Source organism: Protopterus annectens, chromosome 17.part0 (assembly GCF_019279795.1).
Source record: "Protopterus annectens isolate FY-2018-M chromosome 17.part0, PAN1.0, whole genome shotgun sequence".
In the NCBI taxonomy this organism is placed as follows: Eukaryota; Metazoa; Chordata; order Ceratodontiformes; family Protopteridae; genus Protopterus; species Protopterus annectens.
The window spans coordinates 762,324,899-762,350,311 of NC_056751.1; positions in this window are offsets into that span (position 1 = coordinate 762,324,899).

The following is a 25,413-nucleotide window of genomic DNA, read 5'->3' on the forward strand; positions in this document are numbered from 1 at the left end:
GATTTGAGAGTATTTGCATATATTTATTTGGTGACAGATCTGGCCACTCCTGAAACCTTGCTGTTTGTTCAACATTACCATTTGTATTAATATTAATTTTGCTCAGTATAATTGGGTACCATTGTAAAAGCCTTAAAGTATCTGGCAGGGGTTCTTGTGGCAGTGATAACTACCTTATAGTTTGGGCAGAAGGGGGCACAGCAGGTGAATCTGTGCCAGTATTTCCCGTGTGTGTGTGTGTGTGTGTGTGTGTGTGTGTGTGTGTGTGTGTGTGTGTGTGTGTGTGTGTGTGTGTGTGTGTGTGTGTGAAAGCACTGGTTTTGCAGAGAGGATGTGGAAGGACTTAGCTTGGACCCCCAGCTAAGGACTCAACTCTAAGTTGTGCCAATGGGGAGTCTTATTGGGGTCTGGAGAGATATAGGGAAGAACCAGCCCCTGGACTGAGCATGTTCCCTGGGTGCTCTTAAGGGAAATTGTGCTTGATGCAGATAGGTCTGCATCTGGAAATACTGAATGTATCCATTTGTATTCCAAGTGAACATCCCTCTCCAGTGTCAGTGGTGAGGATTCAGGCTCCTTGATTAGTGGCCTAGCATGGAGACATCACACACACATTGACAATGAATACAACCTGTAGTGTAATGTCATCCTATGAAAAAAATAGTGAGGTATGTGTGGTATACAAAAGGACTTTATAATATTATACAAATGATGGCTAACGTATAAGTGACTCTCACACATATGAAGTGATGAAATTAATCATGGAAGAATGGTTCACAAACTTGCCATTATCAACCTATTTTTACCATCAGAAACCAAACTTGCACCCAGAAAAAACAATTCCTCAACAGTTTACGTTATCTTTCTCACTTTAATAAAGATAGTTTAATCTCCTGTCTAAAGCTATGTAACTGGAATAAACTAAAACAACTCCATCTACATGATGCTCTATCTGAATTTAATAAAATTTAAGCATTCTAAATGAAATTTCCCCTCTTAGATAAAAATATGTAAAAGCAAATCCTGACCCCTGACTATCCAGAAATACTAAACACTTTCTGGGAGACAATGCATGGATGATATGGAACAAAACACCCAACTTTCAAAAATTCAGACAGACAGCTCAAGAAACTTGTCAAATAGCACATTATGTATGATAAACAAGACACATTATACAAACTTGCAAGAAAACCATTTCCACCCCCCAAATTTTCTGGTCTTCTACAAACTTACACAGTTCTCTGGAATTATCTCAGATAATATTACCAACTATTTATCTCCCGTTTCACCTGAGCTGTTTCCTTTTTATGTAGCAACTCTCCCCAATCTTCTTATCTTCTTTCCAAACTCCCACCCAACTATCAGACCAATTCCACAATACTTCACTCTATCCCATGTCCATCTTGACTACCAAACAACTTAATCTTAAATAAAAACCCACATCCCTAGCATCAGGTAAGCTGCCAATTAAATATATCAAGATGGCTTTAGTGGCTATAGTCTATCCTATCTCCATTCTTAACGAAAAAAAAGTTACATTTGTCCATTACATAAAGGTAGTTCTTCCAATGATAAATCAAATTTTAGACCTATTGCTATTTTCTCTTCCCCTTATCTAAAGTGCTTGAATAATGTATACAGAACCAACTATTAGGTTATTTCACTAAAAACACTCTCGTTTCTTCCTCTCAGCATGGTTACTTCCCCACCACAACACCAGTACTACCCACCTTAGTTTCATCAGCATAATGAATTTACACAGGAATGAAGGTGATCTTGTATACATACTTTTTTGTCCTATTGAAAGCCTTCAACACCATCTCATGCTCTATTCTCTTGCAAAAACTTTCTATCCTAGGACTCAATGAAGCGACCATATCATAGTTCAATAGCTATCTCTCAAAAATCTCAAGCAGTTAGATGGACCATGAACTCTTATTCTTTCTCCCTGTTTCAGTCCAAGTCCCTCAAGGAATCCATTCTGATACAAGCCTATTTAATATTTTCACCAAAGACCTTTACACTGCTTGTAAAAGTGCCACTTTGTTACAATAAGGGAATGACTCTACCCTGATCTGCTCAGCCAGTAACCTAAAAATTGAGAAAAAAGCACTTAAGAATCCTACACCTCAACTGAAAATTGGTTGATAAACTTATAGCTACTTCTCAGCCCCAACAAAACGAAACGATTTTTTTTGCCCAAATAACTTCAAATTCTGCAACCATCATTTTAGATAACCTTCTCCAATTTCATCATAATTGGACTTGTCAAAGGTATTGAACTCACTGGTGCACATATAGATGAAACACTGAAATTTGACTTCCATGTGCAACACATACAACACATAGTAAAAAAAAAGAAAGAAAACCAACAAAATTTTCTCTCTACAGGGTTAAACATTATCTAATGGATGAAGCAAAAAACATGGCATCTTCTGTACCCCGACTTACTCTTTTCTACTCTGCACCTATATTTACAAACATGCACTCAAGCTAGATAAGTGCTATAACAACATCATTTGCCACCACTCTTCCAGATCGAACCCATCACCGTGTGGCTCTCATAGGTTCATAGGTAGGTACTAGGCTATCTGCCTGAAGGCATTTATAAGCCTAGCTGGAATGTGTTGGCTTTCGCCATCCCCTTAGATTAGTTCCCTGTGCCTCTGTCCAGCAGAGCCACTGAAGTGATCCCCGGGGTAAACTTTCTGTTTCCCATCCACTTCCCAAGGTTTCTCTTGAAGAGTGTTAGCGAGGAGCTCTGCCTAATGTAGACTGGAATCTTGTTCCAGAGCATGGGAAGTCTCTGTGACAGGAATCTATCCCTCCAGCACATCCTATTTATTGTTGTGGTGCAGTTTAGATCCCTAGAGCATGTGGCTTGAGGGGATAAGGTTTTCTTTAGGTGGAGCATGTCCATCAATTCTGGGTTGGACATGGTCTTGTATGTCAGGCAGAGATCACCTCTGAGTAGGCATTATGCAACTCAGTACAGCTGGAGTTTCTTCAATCGAGCTGCATAGGGCATCTGCTTGAGGCCAGTGATCCTCTTGGTGAGGTACTTCTGTGGTCTTTCCAGTTGATGCAGGTGTCTTCTAAGGTACATCCCAAATGGGCCATTGTACTCTATGATGGGTCTGATGAGTGATGCCCAATGACCTCTTTTGATCTGGATGCAAACCCTTTTGAGATTAGGTGGGCCACATAGAAGGATTTTCTAACCACTTTGGCAATGTGATTATCAAAGGAGAGGTTACTATCTACTTGGGTCCCCAGACCCCTTATTACGTATTCCATATTTAGGGGGCTGCCACCAATGTGGTAGTTTGTGGGTACTTTGTTTTTTCCAAAGGGGATGACTATGCACTTTTTGGCATTTAGCTTGACGCCATGGTTTTGACACCAGGTATCTGTCTCAGTGAGACCCTTTCGGAGGATGTCTGTGTCAGCCGGAGAGTCAATTATAGTCCCTAGTTTGCAGTCGTCTGTGAACTTGGTCAGCCATAGTCCTCCTGTGCTTGCCTGTACCTCAGAAAAGTATATGCTGAACAGGAGGGGTCCTAGGACTGAGCCCTGAGGAATGCCACTTGTAACCAGTTTAGAGTCAGACCTAGCTCCCGCAACTCTTACCGTGTGGGTTCTGTCCATGAGCCAGTTGGCAACCCATCTTGTAATGTAGGGGTCTATGTTCAGGCTGGTGAGCTTGTATATAATACCAGAGTGGGGAATGGTGTTGAAGGTCTTTGCAAGGTCTAGGTAGGCTGTGTGGACCACCTTTCCCTCATCTAATGCCTTGGTAACTGTCTCAAAGAAGTTCACCAGGTTTAGGATGCATGATCTGCCCTTAACAAAGCAAAACTGGGTAGGGTCCAATGTTTGGAGGTTTCCAATGTCTCTGTTAATGAGATCCATGATGATGTGCTCCATAGCTTTGCAGACCAAGCTAGTCAGCCTTATAGGGTGATAGTTCCCAGGGTCTGTTGTGGCTCCACCTTTGTGGAGTGGAATAACCATTGCTGTGCACCACTCTCTGGGCACGTAGCCTGTGGAGAGGCTGAGTTTAAACAGTGTGTTTAGGTGAGGGGTTAGTTCATCTTTGAGCTCATGTAGGATGCAGCCTGGGACACCGTCCGGTCCCATTGATGATGTGATTTTGGCTTTGGAGAGGGCTGTTTTAACCTGAGTGTCTGTGATTTCAGGGGCACTACATTCTTCTAGTATAGTTATGGGCCCTTTTGTGGGTGAGAGGGGGTGAAATTTGCACTGAACATGTCTGCCAGGATGTTGGCTATATTGGTCGGTTCAGTGTATTTTGTGCCATTCGGCACTAACTCTGAGCAGATCTGAGAATTGCCACTTAGATTCTTGACATAGCTAAAGAATGCCTTGTGGTTATCTTTGGAGTACATGGCAATTTTTCTTTCAAAGCTAGCCTTGGATGATTTTATGAGGGAACGTAGTTTCTTGCTGATACTGATCAGGGATGTCTTCCCTTCTTGGGATTTTACTCTTTTCTCTACTAGTTTCCTCCTTCTATTGTATAGCTTGTTTATGGCAGGTATCCACCAGACTGGTTTCCTTTTTTTGGAGGAGTGAGTCTTGGTTTTGTTTGGGATAGCACGATCCATGCATTCTTGTAGGTGCCCATAGAGTGCATTAGTAAAGGATTTTGCAGCTTGGACAGCATTATCCTTTAGCATGGGGGCTTTGAAACTTCCCACCTCAGTCTTAAGTAACGTGAAGTTTGCTTTTGAAAAGTTTTTCACAGTGGTTTCTTTGACTGGGGGTGGTGGCAGAATGTGGACATCCAGAGTGATTTGTTTATGGTCAGATCTAACCAGCGAGGGGTTGACCTCCGGTGTGGAACACCTGTCGCCCATGTTGGTGATGACCAGGTCCAATATGTTGTCACCTCTGGTGGGGGTGTTGACCAGTTGTTCCAGGGCATTTCAGTTTATAAATTCAAGCAAATGTTGGGCAAGGGAGTTTGTACTTGAGTAGTTCTCCCAGTTAATGTTTGGGTAATTGAAATCACCCAATATCAGGGTGTTTGGTAGGACCTTTATGTTTCCCAGTGTTTCCAGAAATGCGGAGTGGCAGTCCTGGGACATGTTGGATGATCTGTAGCAAGCTATAATTTGAATAGCAGCTTTGCCCATTGTTAGTTGCACATGGATGATCTCTGAAGCATCGTGCTGTGCCACTAACCTGGAGGTGTGGGTATCCTTGATGAATATGGATACTCCCCTGCCTTTTGTATTTCAGTCTGGGTTTTGTGGCCAAAATGTATGGTATGAGTTGTAGCCTGGTAGTGCTGGGGTGCTCTCTGGACCCTTAAACCAGGTTTCTGTTAATGCACAAATATCGATTTTCTCCATACTGAGGAGTGCCTCAAGTGTGTGCATTTTGAGGTTTAGACTTCTGGCATTGAGTAGCATTACCCTCAATTTTTTGTTAATTGTGCTATTTACAGCGGTGGGTTTGTCTTTTGAGCCTTGCCTAAAAAAGGAACTACGGGGTTGGCAAGAGCCTTGGCCAGAATTCGAAAGCCTAAGGTTGACAGGTGCAAGCCATCTCTAGCGCAGCAGCGTGGCTTGTTGAGCATGTCATCCCAGGCTGACAGACACTGGATCCCCTTTGAATGACACCAGAAGCTTAGCCAATTGTTGAAATTGATAATTTTTTCTCTATGCCGTGGTATCATTCTTGGTGAGGGCAGGATGCTACTCAGGGTCAGGGTCATATCGGCCTGGGCTACGTGATTAGAGAGCTCCTCCATGTCTTTTTTCAAGTAGTCCATGGAGGTATGGCTCAGGTCATTCACACCAACATGGACAATGACAGAGTCATATCTGTACTTGTTCTGGAGTGACCTGAGTGTTTGTGCTATGTGGCGGATCCTGGCACCCGACAGGCAGCTAACAGTAACCTTCTCCTTGTTCAGCCTAGTGAGTGGGACATCAGTGTGCCTGACTATAGAGTCACCTATTACTAGTGTGTTGGGTATGTTATTTTGCCTTAAGGGCTGTGATTGTGTGGCACACTGGTTTTGTGAAGTATGTGTTTCCTGGTTTGTTTTGGGGGGTGGAGGTTGCTTTGATGTCTGCTTTGGAGGTCTCTGTTGTATCTGCAGATTTTTATTTAGAGCCTCCGAATATGTTTTCGTGTATTTATGTGTGTTTTTTGCCGGTTCTGGTTTCATAGGTCTATGTGAGACTGGTGGTGTGATGCAAGTAGTTCCCTTCTTCTCTTGACTGCCTGGTCCAGTCTTGGGTTGAGAGAGCTTAGTCTCCAGTTTGGCTGTATAATTGTATCTCTCACATGTATTAGTGTTTGATGGAAGGAGGAAAGGGTTGTCTGTGTACATGAGGCAATTGTAACATTCCTCAAAATGCCCAGATTTACTAGTTGGACCGGAGAGTACACCTGAACCTGCCCTTTGGACATGCCTGGATAGATACAGTGAACTGTATTAATGACTGGCTGATAAGATCGAAAAGAGAGACTTGTCCTTCTCTAAAGTATAGGGGGGTCTAGTGCTAAGGTTTATTAGTGCTTGCTATGAGTTTTGAGCAACTGCCGGTATGAGAAGTGAATGGTTTGAGTGCCTAAATTGAAAGTTTGTCTAATTCCAAGGGAAAAATTGAAGAGCAGACTTTATGGAACCGGGAATAGTTATACCCTAGCTAACCGGCTTGCAAAACCTTGCAAATGTGGGTTTTATAGCAGGGAAATGAAAGAGATAGAAATTAACCCAAAATGTTCAATAAACTACTAATTTCTGGGCTGAAACCACTCCTCTAGGGACGGATAGGTTGCTCAAAGCTCCCTCTCTCACAGTAAACAGAGAAACTTCCTTCTATCCATGTAAGGTATGGACAAACACAGAAACGTGTAACACAGCCCAGAATTCAGCACTAACCTGAAAACTGGACTATACTAGCTTAGAAAGGTGGGAAAATAAGGGTCTATATTTGAACACTGAACATTCAAAATGTCAAGTGCTCTAATATCGAACCCTAGCAATCGAAAAAAAAAATCGAACATTCAGAACAACTAATTTTTTCCTAGAGAAAAAAATTCACTGTTCCAAAACACATACACTCAACACAAGCACACCAAACAGTAATCCACATGCATACACCTAAACTTATACACCTAACCCTCCACTAAACTATACATACACCACTAACCTTAACCCAAACCCTAACCCTATGGTCTGTCACTATTGCACAGTCACCTCATCCGCGCCCTAACCCTAACTCACCTAACTCACCTAACCCACCCTAACCCACACGTCCACACAATCGCACACTTATCTGACCCGCGCCCTAACCCTAACTCACCTAACCTGCCCTAACCCACACGTCCACACAATCGCACACTTACCTGAACCTGACCCGTAACTTTCCACCAGAGCGCTGAAACTACCAAAGCAACAGAAACGGACAACCAAATTCTTTCCTTAGGAAAGAATTTGGTTTCCTGTTACTGCAATATTTTCAGTGCTTGCTGAAAACGGGTTGATATTAGAACACCTGACATTTCAAATGTTCGGTGCTCTAATATAGACCTGGAAAACGAGTATATATTTTTTTTGTTTTTTTTTTTTTTTAAATAAAGCAGATGCAATCAAAAAAACACTTTAAATGCACAGAAATGGCTATCACACTTGAGTGTGTAGCCTACAACAGTTAAACAGGTAATTTAAACACAAAAACAACTTTGTTAAAGTGCAGGCAGTAAAATAAGTACAATATGTAGCTGAAACAAGCTTTTTAAATCACAGAAACTCTAGAAAATTGGTGTTTTAGGTAGAATTAGCTAAAGGCAGCAAGATGATGCAGAAAAATGATACTTAATCACTCCAAAGTCTCTCTTTTGTCTCTCTACTGCTGTAGAACTTGGCAGGGCACCAGGCAAGAGTTTGTTGAGCTGTATACTAGCAGAAAAACCTTGCAAATGAGGGTTTTATAGCAGGGAAATGAAAGAGATAGAAATTAGCCCAAACAGGCCAATAAACTACTAATTTTGGGTCTGAAACCACTCCTCCAGGGACAGGTAGGCTGCTCAAAGCTCCCACTCTTACAGTGAACACAGAAACTTCCTTCTATCCAAGTAAGGTATGGGCAAACACAGAAACCTGTAACACAGCCCTGAATTCAGCACTGACCTGAAAACTGGACTATACTAGCTTAGTAAGGTGGGAAAACAAGTGTATATATATATATATATATATATATATATATATATATATATATATTTTTTTTTTTTTTTTCAGAATATAAAGCTGATACAATAAAAAAAAACACATTAAATGCACAGATATGGCTATCACACTTGAGTGTTTAGCCTACAACAGTTAAACAGGTAATTTACACACAAAAATGACTCTGTTAAAGTGCAGGCAGTAAAATAAGTACAATATGTAGCTGAAACAAGTATTTTAAATCACAGAAACTCTAGAAAATTGGCGTTTTAGGCAGAATTAGCTAAAGGCAGCAAGAAAATGCAGGAAAATGATACTTAATCACTCCAAAGTCTCTCTTTTGTCTCTCTGCTGCTGTAGAACTCTGCAGGGCACCAGGCAGGAGCTTGCTGAGCTGTATACTAGCACAAAAACCTTGCAAATGCGGGTTTTATAGCAGGAAAATGAAAGAGATAGAAATTAGCCCAAAATGGCTAATAAACTACTAATTTCTGGGCTGAAACCACTCCTCCAGGGACAGATAGGCTGTTCAAAGCTCCCTCTCTCACAGTGAACAGAGAAACTTCCTTCTATCCAAGTAAGGTATGGGCAAACACAGAAACTTGTAACACAGCCCTGAATTCAGCACTAACCTGAAAACTGGACTATACTAGCTTAGAAAGGTGGGAAAACAAGTATATATATTTTATTTTTTTTTGTTTTTGTTTTTCAGAAAATAAAGTAGATACAATAAAAAAACACGTTAAATGCCCAGAAATGGCTATCACACTTGAGTGTGTAGCCTACAACAGTTAAACAGGTAATTTAAACACAAAAACAACTTTGTTAAAGTGCAGGCAGTAAAATAAGTGCACAATGTAGCTGAAACAAGATTTTTAAATAACAGAAACTCTAGAAAATAGGCATTTTAGGTGGAAATAGCTAAAGACAGCAAGAAAATGCAGAAAAATTATACTTAATCACTCCAAAGTCTCTCTTTTTCTCTCTGCTGCTGTAGAACTCTGCAGGGTACCAGGCAGGATCTTGCTGAGCTGTATACTAGCACAAAAACCTTGCAAGTGCATATTTTATAGCATTGAAATGAAAGAGATAGAAATTAGCCCAAAATGGCCAATAAACTACTAATTTCTGGGTTGAAACCACTCCTCCAGGGACAGATAGGCTGCTCAAAGCTCCCTCTCGCACAGTGAACAGAGAAACTTCCTTCTATCCAAGTAACGTATGGGCAAACACAGAAACTTGTAACACAGCCCTGAATTCAGCACTAACTTGAAAACTGGACTATACTAGCTTAGAAATGTTGGAAAACAAGTATAATTTTTTTAGTTTTTTTTTTTTTCAGAAAATAAAGCAGATACAATAAAAACACTTTAAATGCCCAGAAATGGCTATCACACTTGAGTGTGTAGTCTACAACAGTTAAACAGGTAATTTAAACACAAAAACAACTTTGTTAAAGTGCAGGCAGTAAAATAAGTACAAAATGTAGCTGAAACAAGCTTTTTAAATAACAGAAACTTTAGAAAATCAGCGTTTTTGGCGGAATTAGCTAAAGGCAGCAAGAAAATGCAGAAAAATTATACTTAATCACTCTAAAGTCTCTCTTTGTGTACTGTGTATTTTTCTAGCTAGTTTCACTGTGTGTGAGCTATTAACTGGAAATTGTCCACTTTTATTAAGCATCTGTTGGGTTGTTTGTTTCTGATAACTTGTTGCAGTTAAACTCTTTTTTCTAGAGGCTCCTTTAGCTGTTTAAAACTTTCATTTAAAGGCTCACTGCTGCTTTTCAGCTGTGAGAAACATTTCTGCAGTTTGTTCTAAGTAGTGGGGATATTTGTAGCATTTCCATATTCAGGCTTGTATTTGGGCCTAGTGTTTGTGGAGGCTGTGTGTCTGAGCACATATTCAGGGACATCTTGGTTTAGCCAAAGCCATCAGACATTTCAGTGACAGAGAATTGTTTGAGGACATTAGCTGACTGAGGTCACCTGGACTACAGCTTAGACTAAGCACCTCATTGGTTCTTTTGAGATTTCTTTCTTAAAAGCTGTCTCAGGTTTCAACTTTCTGTTACCTAAGAAGTTCAGTTGTGAGTGTTTTGCCATTTCCCACTGAGCTAATCGAAGGAAGGACACTGAGGAAACTCTGAGCTGTAATATATAACATTAAGTATCCTGTTTTTTGTTTATTTTGTTCTTTATTTCTTTGTTATTTATAGCACTTTGTGTACTGTGTATTTTCTAGCTAGTTTCACTGTGTGTGAGGTATTAACTGGAAATTGTCCACTTTTATTAAGCATTTGTTGGGTTGTTTGTTTCTGATAACTTGTTGCAGTTAAACTCTTTTTTCTAGAGGCTCCTTTAGCTGTTTAAAACTTTCATTTAAAGGCTCACTGCTGCTTTTCAGCTGTGAGAAACATTTCTGCAGTTTGTTTCCCACCCTCCCTACCTGTTGGTATAGTGTTTTTTATAGTTGGTGGCTTTGTAGTTGCGCGCCCCTAGTGTAAATTTGATCTGGGACCCTCCTCCCAGTCTAGTGTCATTACCTCATTCTACCCAGTACAGGGAGAACATTTGAATAGGCCAATCAGATTAGTTTCTGCTACTCCTTTCTCTCTTTCCACTAAAAAAAAAATAAAAATAACTTTTTCTAAGCTTGTTTCCTGCCTTTCCTGTGGGTAGTCTAGCCTGGTTATAGATTTGCTGTGTCCAGGACTATTTGTAGGCTTCTAGAGCCCAAGCCTTTCTGTGTTGGAGGGAAGCCTTCTAGCTTAATTTGTTTCTTAGAACTAGCCAGTCTTTTGTTTCAGCACTTGTTCAGAACTTATTGTAAGCACTAAATAAGCTACAAATTACTACAGCACTCAACTTTCCTCACTGTCTAGAGGAATACAGTTTCTAGTACTTAACAAATAAGCACCTATCCAGGCATGTCTAAGGCTCAACCCCCGGTGTTTTCTCCTGTCTACCTGATGAATCTGGGCATCTTGGGGCAATGCAATAATTGCCTCATGTACACAGACAACCCTCACCTCCTACCACCCAACACTACAACCTGCAAGAGATGCACTTATATAGCCAAACTGGAAGCAAAGCTCTCTTCACCCAAGACTGGACTAGACAGTCAAGAGGAGAAGGTAAACACTTGCACCACACCACACTCAGCACGTAGTCCCTCAAAACCTACACCACCAAAACACACACATAGAAACACAAAGCACACACCTACATTCATGGAGGCTCTCAGTAAAAACCTGCCCAAGCAACAGGGACCACCAAAGCAGAAACACAAGCAACCTCCACTCCCCAACACAACCCAAATGACACATAGCCCACAAACTCAGTGTGCCACGCAACCACAGCCCATAAGGCATAACAACGTACCCAACACTCTAGTCATAGGTGACTCTATAGTCAGGCACACTGATGTTCCACTCACCAGGCTAAACAAGGAGAAAGTTACTGTCAGCTGCCTGTCAGGTGCCAGGATCCTCCACATAATGCATGCACTCAGGTCACTCCACAACAAGTACAAATATGACTCTGTCATTGTCCATGTTGGTGTGAATGACCTGAGACATACCTCCTTGGACTACATGAAAAGGGACATGGAGGAGCTGTCCGATCTTGTAGCCCAGGCAGGTATGGCCCTAGCCCTGAGTAGCATCCTGCCATCACCCAGAATGATACCACAGTACAAGGACAAAATGATTGACTTCAACAATTGGCTAAGCTTCTGGTGTCATTTTAAGGGATCCAGCATCTGTCTACCTGGGACGACATGATCGACAAGCCACGATGCTTTGCCAGAGATGGCCTGCACCTGTCACCCTGGGATTCGGATACTGGCTAAGGCTCTAGCCACCCCTATAGTGCCTTTTTTAGGCAAGGTTCAAATGACAAATTCACCACCCTAACAGGTACAGGCAAGAAGAATCTGAGGGTATTGCTACTCAATGCTAGAAGTCTAAACCTCAAAATGCACTCTCTTGAGGCACTCCTTAAAATGGAGAACATCGACATCTGTGCAGTGACAGAGACCTGGTTCAAGGCTCCAGAGAGTACCCCTGCATTACCAGGCTATAATTCATACCACACCTTTCGTCCACCTAACCTGGACCAAAACACTAAAGGCGGAGGCGTGTCCATATTCATTAAGTATATCCACACCTCCAGGCTAGTTGCTCAGCATAATGCATCTGAGATTATCCAAGTGCAACTAACTCTGGGCAAGACCACAATCCAAATTGTAGCTTGCTACAGATCCACCATGATGCCCCAGAATTCCCACTCCTCATTTCTTAACACACTGGAATATATTAGGGTACAACCTAACACCCTAATAATGGGTGATTTCAACTACCCTACCATTAACTGGGAAAACTACTCGTGTACCAACTCTTTTGCTCAACGTTTTCTGGAATTCATAAATTCCAATGCCATGGATCAACCTATCCACACCCCCACCAGGGGCAGCAATATTCTAGACCTGGTTATTACCAACATGGGCAACTGGTGCTCCACATCAGAGGTCAATTCCTCGTTGGTCAGATCCGACCATAAGCTAATCACCCTAGACATCCACATCCCTCCCCCACCCCCCATTAGGGAAACCACAGTAAAAAATTTCTCCAAAGCCAACTTCACGCTTCTTAAGACAGAAGTGGCAAACTTCACAACACCCATGCTGATGGACAATAGAGGTATGACTGCTGAATCTTACACAAATGCACTTTATAAGCACTTACATGAGTGCATGGATCATGCAATCTCTAACAGAACCAAGATGCTATCCTCCAAAAAAAGGAAGCCAATCTGGTGGTCCCCTGCCATAAACAAACTCTACAACAGAAGAAAGAAACTGTTGCAAAAAAGAGTAAAATCCCCTGATTGGAGAAACTCCCTGGTCAGCTTCAGTAAGAAGCTGAGATTCCTCATAAAATCCTCCAAAGATAGTTATGAAAACAAAATCGCCACTGACTCTAAAGACAACCACAAAGCATTCTATAGCTATGTCAAGAATCTCAATGGCAACACTCAGATCTGTTCTGAGTTACAGCACAATGGCACTAAATATACAGAACCAACGGATATTGCCAGCATCCTGGCAGATAGGTTCACTGCTAACTTTACCCCTCTGTCATCCCCTAAAGGGCTCATCTCTATACCAGAAGAATACAAAGTTTCTGTAATCACGACTGCACAGGTAAAAAACACACTATCCAAAGCCAAGAACACAGCATCCATGGGACCTGACGACATCCCAGGCTGTGTTCTACATGAACTACAGAATGAACTGGCACCCCCACCTAAGTATCATGTTCAGTCATAGCCTCACCTCAGGCTATGTGCCCACTGAATGGTGCACAACAACAGTTATCCCACTCAACAAAGGGGGAGCCACCACAGACCCCGGAAACTACTGCCCCATTAGCCTAACAAGCCTGGTCTGAAAGGCTATGGAGCGTATCATCATGGAACTTATAAACAATGACATTGGTTCATAGGTTCATAGGTTCATAGGTTCATACTAGGCTATCTGCCCTGGGGCAATTATAAGCCTAGCCCGATTCTGTATGGCTTACGCCACCCCTTGATTTGAGTATACTGTGCCCTTTTTAAGGTTTAGTTTACTGTGCCTCTGTCTAATAGTGACACTGGAGTAATCCCTGGGACAAACCTACAATCCCCCATCCACCTATCGAGATTCGTCTTGAAGAGATTCAGTGAGGTGCTCTGCCTCACATGAACTGGAATTCTATTCCAGAGTGAAGGGAGCCTCTTTGTTATGAACCTGTCCCTCCAGCAAGTTCTATTTATTTCTGTGCTGAGGTTCAAGTCCCTCGAGCATGTGGCTCTAAGGGATTTAGATTTACTGAGGTGGAGCATGTCCATTAATTCTGGATTTGACATAGCTTTGTATATCAGGCATAGATCACCTCGAAGTAGGCGGTATGCAACTGACTAGAGCTGGAGTTTTTTTAACCGAGCAGCATATGGCATCTGTTTGAAACCCTTGATCCCCTTGGTGAGATACTTTTGGGGCCTTTCTAATTGCTGCAGGTGTCGGGTAAGGTACATCCCAAAAGGGGCATTGTATTCTATGATGGGCCTGATGAGGGATGAATAAAGGGACACGATTACCTCTCTTGATCTAGATGTGAAACCCTTCATGATGAGGTGGGCATGTAGAAGGTCTTTCTAACCACTTTGGCAATGTGGTTTTCAAAGGAGATATTGCTATCAACTTGGGTCCCCAGGTCCCTAATAACTTTCTCTGTACTTAATGGGTTTCCGCCTATGTGGTAATTTGTGGGCACATTGTTTTTGCCAAAGGGTATGACTATACATTTTTTGGCATTTAGCTTTAAACCATGGTGCTGGCACCAGTTATCTGTCTCTGTGAGACCTTTTTGAAGGATGTTTGTGTCAGCTGGAGAGTTGATTATAGCGCCCAGTTTGCAGTCGTCTGCAAACTTGGTGAGCCATAGTCCTCCCACATTTGCCTGTACCTCGGAAAAGTATGGTAATCTCCAAACTCGGGACCCCACCCAGTTCGGGTTTGTAAAAGGCAGATCATGTCTCCTAAACCTGATAGACTTCTTTGAAGCAGTCACCAAAGCCGTAGATGAGGGTAAGGTGGCTCACACAGCCTATCTAGATCTCGCCAAGGCTTTTGACACCATCCCCCACTCTGGAATTATAGATAAACTCACTAAACTAGGTATAAATCCCTATGTCACAAGATGGGTTGCCAACTGACTCACTGACAGAACCCACACTGTGAAAGTAGCAGACTCCAAATCCAGCTTCAGACCAGTGACAATGGAGTACCACAGGGTTCAGTCCTGGGTCCTCTCCTGTTTGGTATCTACTTCTCTGAAGTACAGGCCAACACAGAAGGTTTTTGGCTAACGAAGTTCACAGATGACTGCAAACTAGGAGCCATAATCAAAACTCCAAAAGATGTGGACATCCTACAAAAGGGCCTTGCTGAGATAGATGCCTGGTGTCAAAGCCATGGCCTCAAGCTCAATGCCAAAAAGTGCATTGTCATTCCTTTTGGTAAAAACTCAGTACCCATGAACTGCCACATATGTGGTAGTCTACTTAACACTGAAAGTGTGATAAGAGACCTTGGGACACAGGTGGACAGTAGCCTCTCCTTTGATAATCACATCGCCACAGTAGTCAGGAAATCCTTCTATGTGGCACACCTCATCACAAAAGGTTTTTCATCCAGGAAAAAAGAGGTCATTGTTCCCCTCTACTCGTCACTCATTAGACCCATTATAGAGTACAATGCCCCTTTTGGTATGTACCTCACAAGACATCTACAACTGGAAAGGCCACAGAAATACCTCACAAAGAGGATTACTGGCCTCAAAGAGATGCCCTATGTAGACCATCTCAAAAAACTGCAGCTTTACTCCGTTGCATATCACCTACTCAGAGGTGATCTCTGCCTAACACACAAAGCTATGTCAAATCCAGAGCTTTTAGACATGCTGCACTTAAAGAAATCCCAATCCCTACGAGCTACACACTCTAGGGACCTAAACCTCATCACCACAATAAACAGAACATGCTGGAGGGATAGATTCATGTCCCAGAGACTTCCCATACTCTGGAACAAACTACCTATCTATATCAAACAAAGCTCCTTATTAGCACTGTTCAAGAAAAATCTTGATGATTGGATGGGAGATAGGAAATTCACCCCGGGGATCACTTCTGTGGCTCTGCTCGACAGTGGCACAGGAAAATAATTTTCTTGGGTGGCAAAAGCCAGGGTACCTTTGGCTAGGCTTATATAGGCCCTAGGGCCAGTAGCCTAGTACCTACCTATGAACCTATGAACCTATTTTGTCTCTCTGCTGCTGTAGAACTCTGGGGCACCGGGCAGGAGCTTGCTGGATGTATACTAGCACAAAAACCTTGCAAATGCAGGTGTTATAGCAGAGAAATGAAAGAGATAGAAATTAGCCCAAAATGTTCAATAAACTACTAATTTCTGGGCTGAAACGACTCCTCCAGGGACATATAGGCTGCTCAAAGCTACCTCTCTCACAGTGAACAGAGAAACTTCCTTCTATCCAAGTAAGGTATAGGCAAACACAGAAACTTATAACACAGCCCTGTATTCAGCACTAACCTGAAAACTGGACTATACTAGCTTAGAAAGGTGGGAAAACGAGGGTCTATATTAGAACACTGAACATTCAAAATGTCGAGTGTTCTATTATCGAACCCTAGCAATCGAAAAAAAAATCTAACATTCGGAACAACAAATTTTTTCATATGGAAAAAATTCACTATTCCAAAACACATACACTCAACACAAGCACACCAAACAGCAATCCACACACATACACCTAAACACGTACACCTAACCCTCCACTAAACTATACATACACCACTAACTAACCCACCCTTAACCCTAAGGTCTGTCACTATCGCATAGTCACCTCACCCACGCCCTAACCCTAACTCACTTAACCCGCCCTAACACACACGTCCACACAACCGCACACTAACCTGACCTACGCCCTAACCCTAACTCACCTAACCTGCCCTAACCCACACGTCCACACAATTGCACACTTACCTGAACCCGACCCGTAACTTTCCACCAGAGCACTGAAACTACCAAAGCAACAGAAACGGACAATGGAATTCTTTCCCTAGGAAAGAATTTGGTTTCCTGTTACTTCGATATTTTCAGAGTTCGCTGAAAACGGGTCGATATTAGAACACCTGACATTTCAAATGTCCGGTGTTCTAATACAGACCCGGAAAACAAGTTTTATTTTTGTTTTTTTGCTTTTTTTAAGAAAATAAAGCAGATACAATCAAAAAACACTTTAAATGCACAGAAATGGCTATCACACTTGAGTGTGTAGCCTACAACAGTTAAATAGGTAATTTAAACACAAACATGACTTTGTTAAAGTGCAGGCAGTAAAATAAGTACAATATATAGCTGAAACAAGCTATTTAAATCACAAAAACTTTAGAAATTTGGTGTTTTAGGCGGAATTAGCTAAAGGCAGCAAGAAAATGCAAAAAAATGGTACTTAATCACTCCAAAGTCTCTCTTTTGTCTCTCTGCTGCTGTAGAACTCTGCAGGGCACCAGGCAGGAGCTTGTTGAGCTGTATACTAGCACAAAAACCTTGCAAATGTGGGTTTTATAACAGGGAAATGAAAGAGATAGAAATTAGCCAATACAGGCCAATAAACTACTAATTTCTGGGCTGAAAACACTCCTCCAGGGACAGGTAGGCTGCTCAAAGCTCCCTCTCTCACAGTGAACAGAGAAACTTCCTTCTATCCAAGTAAGGTATGGGCAAACACAGAAACTTGTAACACAGCCCTGAATTCAGCACTAACCTGAAAACTGGAGATTATACTAGCTTAGAAAGGCAGGAAACAAGTATATTTTTTTTGGGTTTTTTTTATTTTTTTTCAGAAAATAAAGCAGATACAATAAAAAACACTTTAAATGCACCGAAATGGCAATCACACTTGAGTGTGTAGCCTACAACAGTTAAATAGGTAATTTAAACACAAACATGACTTTGTTAAAGTGCAGGCAGTAAAATAAGTACAATATGTAGCTGAAACAAGCTTTTTAAATCACAGAAACTTTAGAAAATTGGTGTTTTAGGTGGAATTAGCTAAAGGCAGCAAGAAAATGCAGAAAAATGATACTTAATCACTCCAAAGTTTCTCTTTTGTCTCTCTGCTGCTGTAGTACTCTGCAGGGCACCAGGCAGGAGCTTGCTGAGCTGTATACTAGCACAAACACCTTGCAAATGCGGGTTTATAGCAGGGAAATGAAAGAGATAGAAATTAGCCCAAAATGGCCAATAAACTACTAATTTCTGGGCTGAAACCACTCCTCCAGGGACAGATAGGCTGCTCAAAGCTCCCTCTCTCACAGTGAACAGACAAACATCCTTCTATCCAAGTAAGGTATGGGCAAACACAGAAACTTGTGACACAGCCCTGAATTCAGCACTAACCTGAAAACTGGACTATACTAGCTTAGAATGGTGGAAAAACAAGTATATATTTTATTTTTTTGTTTTTTTTTTTCAGAAAATAAAGCAGATGCAATCAAAAAAACACTTTAAATGCCCAGAAATGGCTATCACACATGAGTGTGTAGCCTACAACAGTTGAACAGGTAATTTAAACACAAAAAAGACTTTGTTAAAGTGCAGACAGTAAAATAAGTACAATATGTAGCTAAAACAAGCTTTTTTAATCACAGAAACTCTAGAAAATTGGTGTTTTAGGTGGAATTAGCTAAAGGCAGCAACAAAATGCAGAAAAATGATACTTAATCACTCCAAAGTCTCTCTTTTGTCTCTCTGCTGCTGTAGAACACTGCAGGGCACCAGGCAAGAGCTTGCTGAGCTGTATACTAGCACAAGAACCTTGCAAATGCGGGTTTTATAGCAGGGAAATGAAAGAATTCAAAAATGGAGAAAAGACCACGGTGGAAGCAGGAAAATCTTTGTTAGCGCTTTCGTTTACTAAAAATATGTAAACTTCTTCAGACAATACAAAAATGACAAATACATGTTTAAATACAATAAACCCAGTGATGTCATTAATCACAAACATAATCCCAACCCATTTTAAAGTCACAACTATTCTCATAGGATCCATATATACATATGTATCATAAATACTTTGTTGATACTGTTAAATTGTAAACAAAAGATTAAAATAATTACAAAACCAATAACTTCCATATTATAAAGGAAATATGTCTCAGAAAACTGGTTCAGTAAGATTCTTCCTATTATCTCAATAAGGCTTTTAATTTTAAAATACTTTTGATCGAAATTAAATCATTAAGCCCTGGTGGAGCTGCAGCATTCAACTTTAATTGCCACAAAGCTTCATTTTCTTCTAATTTAAAACTAATAGGACCACCCTTACCATTCTCCAAGACCTTATCAATGGCTACAAAAAGGAAATCATGCTCAGGAAAAATTGATAAATGCCTAGCCAGGGCGTTGTTGATATTCCCCTTCTGCATTGCATAACAATGTTCATATATTCTATTTGTGAGTGGTCTATCAGTTTTACCCACGTAAAAGGCGGGACATTTAGAACATAAACCTAAATAGACCACTCCCCTAGTGTTACAGTTGTATCTATCATTGATATGCAACCTCCACTTGCCTATTGTTATTGAATTACCTACTTTGATGTATTTACACCAACGGCAATTTTCACACTTATACATACCACAATGTGGCCGGTGGCAGTAAGATTTATTACCTTCAATCAACCCTTTCAAATTGATCCCCCTTCAGAATAATATATGAGGGCACTCTGCAATATGTTTACTCACAAGTTGGTCCTCAAACAAAAAACACCATTTTTTATAAATAATAGATTTTAAAAGAGAAAGTGATGGTATTTTGGGAAAAACATTATCTTTTCCCAAATCCCACTTTTTGCAAAAAGGCCGCATGGTACACCCGTTATTTGGACGACATTTTTATTTTATGGAGAGGTGATGTAACTTTGGCTAATACCTTCATTGAACAAATTATGAAACATACAAATTTTTTGAAATTCACATGGGAATTTCGGACTGATCGGATTTCCTATTTGGATGTTGAGTTAACCAAAAGTCCGATTAATGAAGTCTTTACCTCTAAGGTTTTCAGGAAACTCACGTATTCTAACGCCTTCTTGCAATTCTCCAGTTGCCACCCGCAACACCAAAAGAGGGGTGTTGTTAAGGGGCAACTTGTTACAGCTTCTAGGATGGTTACTTTGGAGGAAGATTTTTTGCAGGAATGCAATACATTAAGGAATATGTTTGTGAAACATGGGTATCCAATTAAGTTGATTGAAGACCTTATTGAAGAAGTAACTATTAAAAGAGCTTGTGGTCCTTTTAAGCCAATTCTTAGTATTAATGAAAGTCAAATGGACCCAGGGCTGGTTGGTGGTCTGACAAATGGGTTAACACATACATCTGATAGTTGTTTGCATAATAATCCTATCAATAATATAGTTCCTTTCACACAGAATAATTTGAATTTTGGTGAAATAGGGAGATTGAGTTTTATCGCTACTTTTTCCTTGGATGCCCCTCTTTTAAAATCCATTATTTATAAAAATTGGTGTTTTTTGTTTGAGGACCAGCTTGTGAGTAAACATATTGCAGAGTGCCCTTATATATTATTCTGAAGTGGGGTAAATTTGAAAGGGTTGATTGAAGGTAATAAATCTTACTGCCACCGGCCACATTGTGGTATGTATAAGTGTGAAAATTGCCATTGGTGTAAATACATCAAAGTAGGTAATTCAATAACAATAGGCAAGTGGAGGTTGCACATCAATGATAGATACAACTGTAACACTAGGGGAGTGGTCTATTTAGGTTTATGTTCTAAATGTCCTGCCTTTTACGTGGGTAAAACTGACAGACCACTCAAAAATAGAATATATGAACATTATTATGCAATGCAGATGGGGAATATCAACAACGCCCTGGCTAGGCATTTATCAATTTTTCCTGAGCATGATTTCCTTTTTGTAGCCATTGATAAAGTCTTGGAAAATGGTAGGGGTGGTCCTATTAGTTTTAAATTAGAAGAAAATGAAGTTTTGTGGCAATTAAAGTTGAATGCCGCAGCTCCACCAGGGCTTAATGATTCAATTTTGATCAAAAGTATTTTAAAATTAAAAGCGTTATTGAGATAATAGGAAGAATCTTACTGAATCAGTTTTCTGAGACATATTTCCTTTATAATATGGACATTATTGGTTTTGTAATTATTTTAACCTTTTGTTTACGATTTAACAGTATCAGCAAAGTATTTGTGATACATATGTATATATGGATCCTGTGAGAATAGTTGTGACTTTAAAATGGAGCGGGGTTATGTTTGTGATTAATGACATCACTAGTTTTATTGTATTTAAACATGTATTTGTCATTTTTGTATTATCTGAAGAAGTTTACATAATTTTAGTAAACAAAAGCGCTAACAAAGATTTTCCTGCTTCCAGCGTGGTCTTTTCTCCGTTTTTGAATTCATTTGGTTTATTCATCAAGTTTTTAGGGAAATGAAAGAGATAGAAATTAGCCCAAAATGGCCAATACACTACTAATTTCTGGGCTGAATCTACTCCTCCAGGGACAGATAGGCTGTTCAAAGCTCTCTCTCTCACAATGAACAGAGAAACTTCCTTCTATCCAAGTAAGGTATGGGCAAACACAGAAACGTGTAACACAGCCCTGAATTCAGCACTAACCTGAAAACTGGACTATACTAGCTTAGAAAGGTGGGAAAACAAGTATAATTTTTTTGTTTTTTTGTTTTTTTCAGAAGATAAAGCAGATACAATAAAAAACACTTTAAATGCACAGAAATGGCTATCACACTTGAGTGTGTAGCCTACAACAGTTAAACAGGTAATTTAAACATAAAAACAACTTTGTTAAAGTGCAGGCAGTAAAATAAGTACAATATGTAGCTGAAACTCTAGAAAATCTGTATTTTAGGTGGAATTAGCTAAAGGCAGCAAGAAAACACAGAAAAAAATGTGACTTAATCACTCCAAAGTCTCTCTTTTGACTCTCTGCTGCTGTAGAACTCTGAAGGGCACCAGGCAGGAGCTTGCTGAGCTATGCTGGCTAGAATTACCCCGCTGTCTTGAAATATCCAACTTCTCATCACCCACAACCCACAACCTCATCTACAAACCTAACAACTGTCCATCTCTCACTAAACTTATATAATTTTGCACTCCAACCAAGTGTCTTCACTCCTCAGATAAGCTTTTAGCATTATATCTAACTCTGAAAACACTGCTAGAAACTCATTTTACTCTCATAATTTACCCAAAACCTGGAATTCCATCTCACTTTCTATAAAGATGACCAGTCCTTAAAGCCCTTCAAATCATAGATAAATTCCTACATCTATGACACTTGGATTGGTCCAAGCTGTGTACCTAGATGTGTTATATCTTTAACTCTATTTCCACCTCTGAATCTAATCATTGCCTCTTGGCTTTCATAGCTTATTCTTTCTGTGATTGTTTTTGATGTTTTAATCCCATTAGCACAATATTTTTGCAAAAGGAGTGCCTGTAAAACTAAGTAGACTTATATTTTCTTTGTAACCAAAACTGATACCTATTTTTTCATTGTAAACTTTTAACTGTACTGCATGCACGTTTCTGTAAATGTAGCTAGTTACTCTTTTTATATATGTAAACTACCTTAACTGTATTTTTGTACAGGGAGCTTTACTCCATTGGCCTCCACTGAAAATGAGCCTGAAGCTCAGTTGGACTTTCCCGGTAAGTAAGTAAGTAAGTAAGTAAGTAAATAAATAAATAAATAAATAAATAAATAAATAAATGTTAGTAATGGCAGCATCTGAAACTAAACACCACGTGTTTTAGTGATCACCCTCAGAGCCAGTGTGCATGACATTTTATCACTCTGTGCATTGCAGATGTGCCTCACAGCCCCTGTCATGTCACCTCAATGTCTACAACATTCTTAAATATCAGTCTAATTTCTCCACGTCTTTTGGGTTCTAATACCATGATGGGAATGGACCCCATTCCTAAGTCAAGGCCTGATTCAAGTTCATGAAATTAGTATTGTATTATTGCATTTTTGTATTATTGTAAAGTCCTGACAAGCATTTTGTTTTACATAAAGTCTTATCTAAGATGTAGTTGCAAAGTATTATTGTAAAGTCCTGTCATACATTTTCCTTGTAAGTTTTTTGATTATTTACCTATTATGGAGCTTTTCTCCCTGGGCCTTTGCTGCAAATGGGTCATGTGACCCAGACAGACTATCCTGGTTAACAAATGTCAAATAATAAATAAATTGTTTCAGTCTTTGATGTTAGCCAGGAGTGCTCTTCACAGCACCTGCTATGTGCACAGTAATGACACCTCCTGCAATTCATATGGAGTTACATGTATTGGTAACATATCTAAAAAATTGTGAATTCTTTTTTATAAGAGCCCAGCCCAGGGTAAGGTGCTCTTATGCCTTTTTCTATCTATACTCTGTCTGTCCCCACAACTAACTTACCCTACCCTCTCTTCCTCTTCACATACTCCCCTGAAGTTACACTCCTACTTTTTCCACATCTACCCTACTACCCCCCCTAGCACTCCCTCTCCTTCTCTACTTGTACCATCCTATTCCTTCACCAATATAATCTGTCACCATATTTCATGACCTCTAGAATATTAATAATCATTATGATAATCATCTGTTATGTAAATACTGCTACATCTTCCTATTATCAGACTTTCCATGTCATTTATGCTTGAACACTATGAGTTTATAATGTCTGTTTTGTTTTTAGTCTGACAAACTATTGTGTAGTTTTTCAAATTTCTGCTTCAATGTTATGACTTTATGTCTATGTTCTTATTCTAACAAACGAATGTGTTTTTTTCATATGTGTGCTTGAATGTTATGACTTTCTTACATCTGTCTAGTTTTTCATAGTTTCATAGTTTCATAGTATAGTACTAGGCTATCTGCCCTGGAGCATTTGTAAGCATAGCCATAGTGATGTGGCTTTTGCCACCCCATGAAATGGTACAAAAATGTACAGAATAAATCTAGAATACTGTGCCTCTGTCTAGTAGTGACACAATGAAGGTCCCCTTATATAATAGAATTAGTTTACTGTGCCCCTGTCTAGCAGTGACACAGATGTGACCCCTGGGGTAAACTTTCGATCTCCCATACACTCATCAAGATTTGTCTTGAAGAGAGTCAGTGAGGGGCTCTGCCTAATACGAACTGGGATCCTGTTCCAAAGCATGGGAAGCCTCTGGGTTATGAATCTATCCCTCCAGCATGTCCTATTCATACTTGTGCCGAGGTTTAAGGCTTTAGCTCTCATTAGTCCTGATGGATTTGGATTTTTTGAGGTGGAGCATGTCCATCAAATCCTGATTGGACATGGCCTGGTACGTCAGGCAGAGATCACCTCTGAGCAGGCGGTATGCTACTGAATAGAGCTGAAGTTTCTTTAGTCTGGTGGAATAAGACATATGTTGGAGACCCTTGATCCTTTTGGTGAGGTGCTTTTGTGGTCTCTCCAGCTGTTGCAAGTGCTGGGTGAGGTACATACCAAAAGGGGTACAATAACATCCTTGGATCTGGATGTGAATCCCTTCATGATGAGGTGTGCAAGGTAGAATGTTTTTCTAACCACTTTGGCAACGTGGGTGTCAAATGAGATGTCGCTGTCTACTTGGGTCCCTAGGTCTCTGATTACTTTTTCCGTACTCATGGGTTTCTGTCTATGTGATAATTTGTGGGTACTTTGTTTTTTCCAAAAGGGATGACTATACATTTTTTGGCATTTAGTTTAAGGCCGTGACTACGGCACCAGTTGTCCGTTTCAGTGAGGCCTTTTTGTAGGATGTGTGTGTCTGCTGGTGTATTGACTATGGTGCCTAGTTTGCAGTCATCTGCGAACTTTGTCAGCCACAGCTCTCCCATGTTTGCTTTAACATCTGAGAAATAAATGCCAAACAAGAGGGGTCCCAGGACAGATCCCTGTGGGACACCACTTGTGACTGGCTTTGAGTCTGACATTGCTCCAGTGATTTTAACTTTATGGGTTCTGTCCTTTAGCCAGTTTGCAACCCATCTAGTGACATAAGGGTTTACTTTTAAGCTGTTTAGCTTATCTATGATGCCTGAGTGGGGTATTGTGTCGAAGGCCTTAGCCAAGTCCAGGTATGCTGTATGGACTGCTTTGCCCTCATCAATGGCTCTAGTGACTGTTTCGAAAAAGTCAACCAGGTTTAAAAGGCAGGATCTGCCCTTCACAAAGCCAAACTGGGTGGGGTCAAGTGTCTGTAGGTCCCCTATGTCTCTGTTTATGAGTTCCATAATGATTCTTTCCATAGCTTTGCATACCAGGCTAGTTAAGCTTATGGGGTGGTAGTTTCCAGGGTCTGTAGAGGCACCCCCTTGTGGAGTGGGACCACTGTTGCTGTACGCCAGTGTACAAGTACATATCCCAAAGTAAGGCTAAGGTTAAATAGCATTTTTATGTGTGGGTTTAGCTCCTCTTGGAGTTCACGTAACACGCACCCCGGGATACCATCAGGTCCCATTGATGCTGTGTTTTTGCTTTGTTTAGGCGGTTCTCACTTGGACATC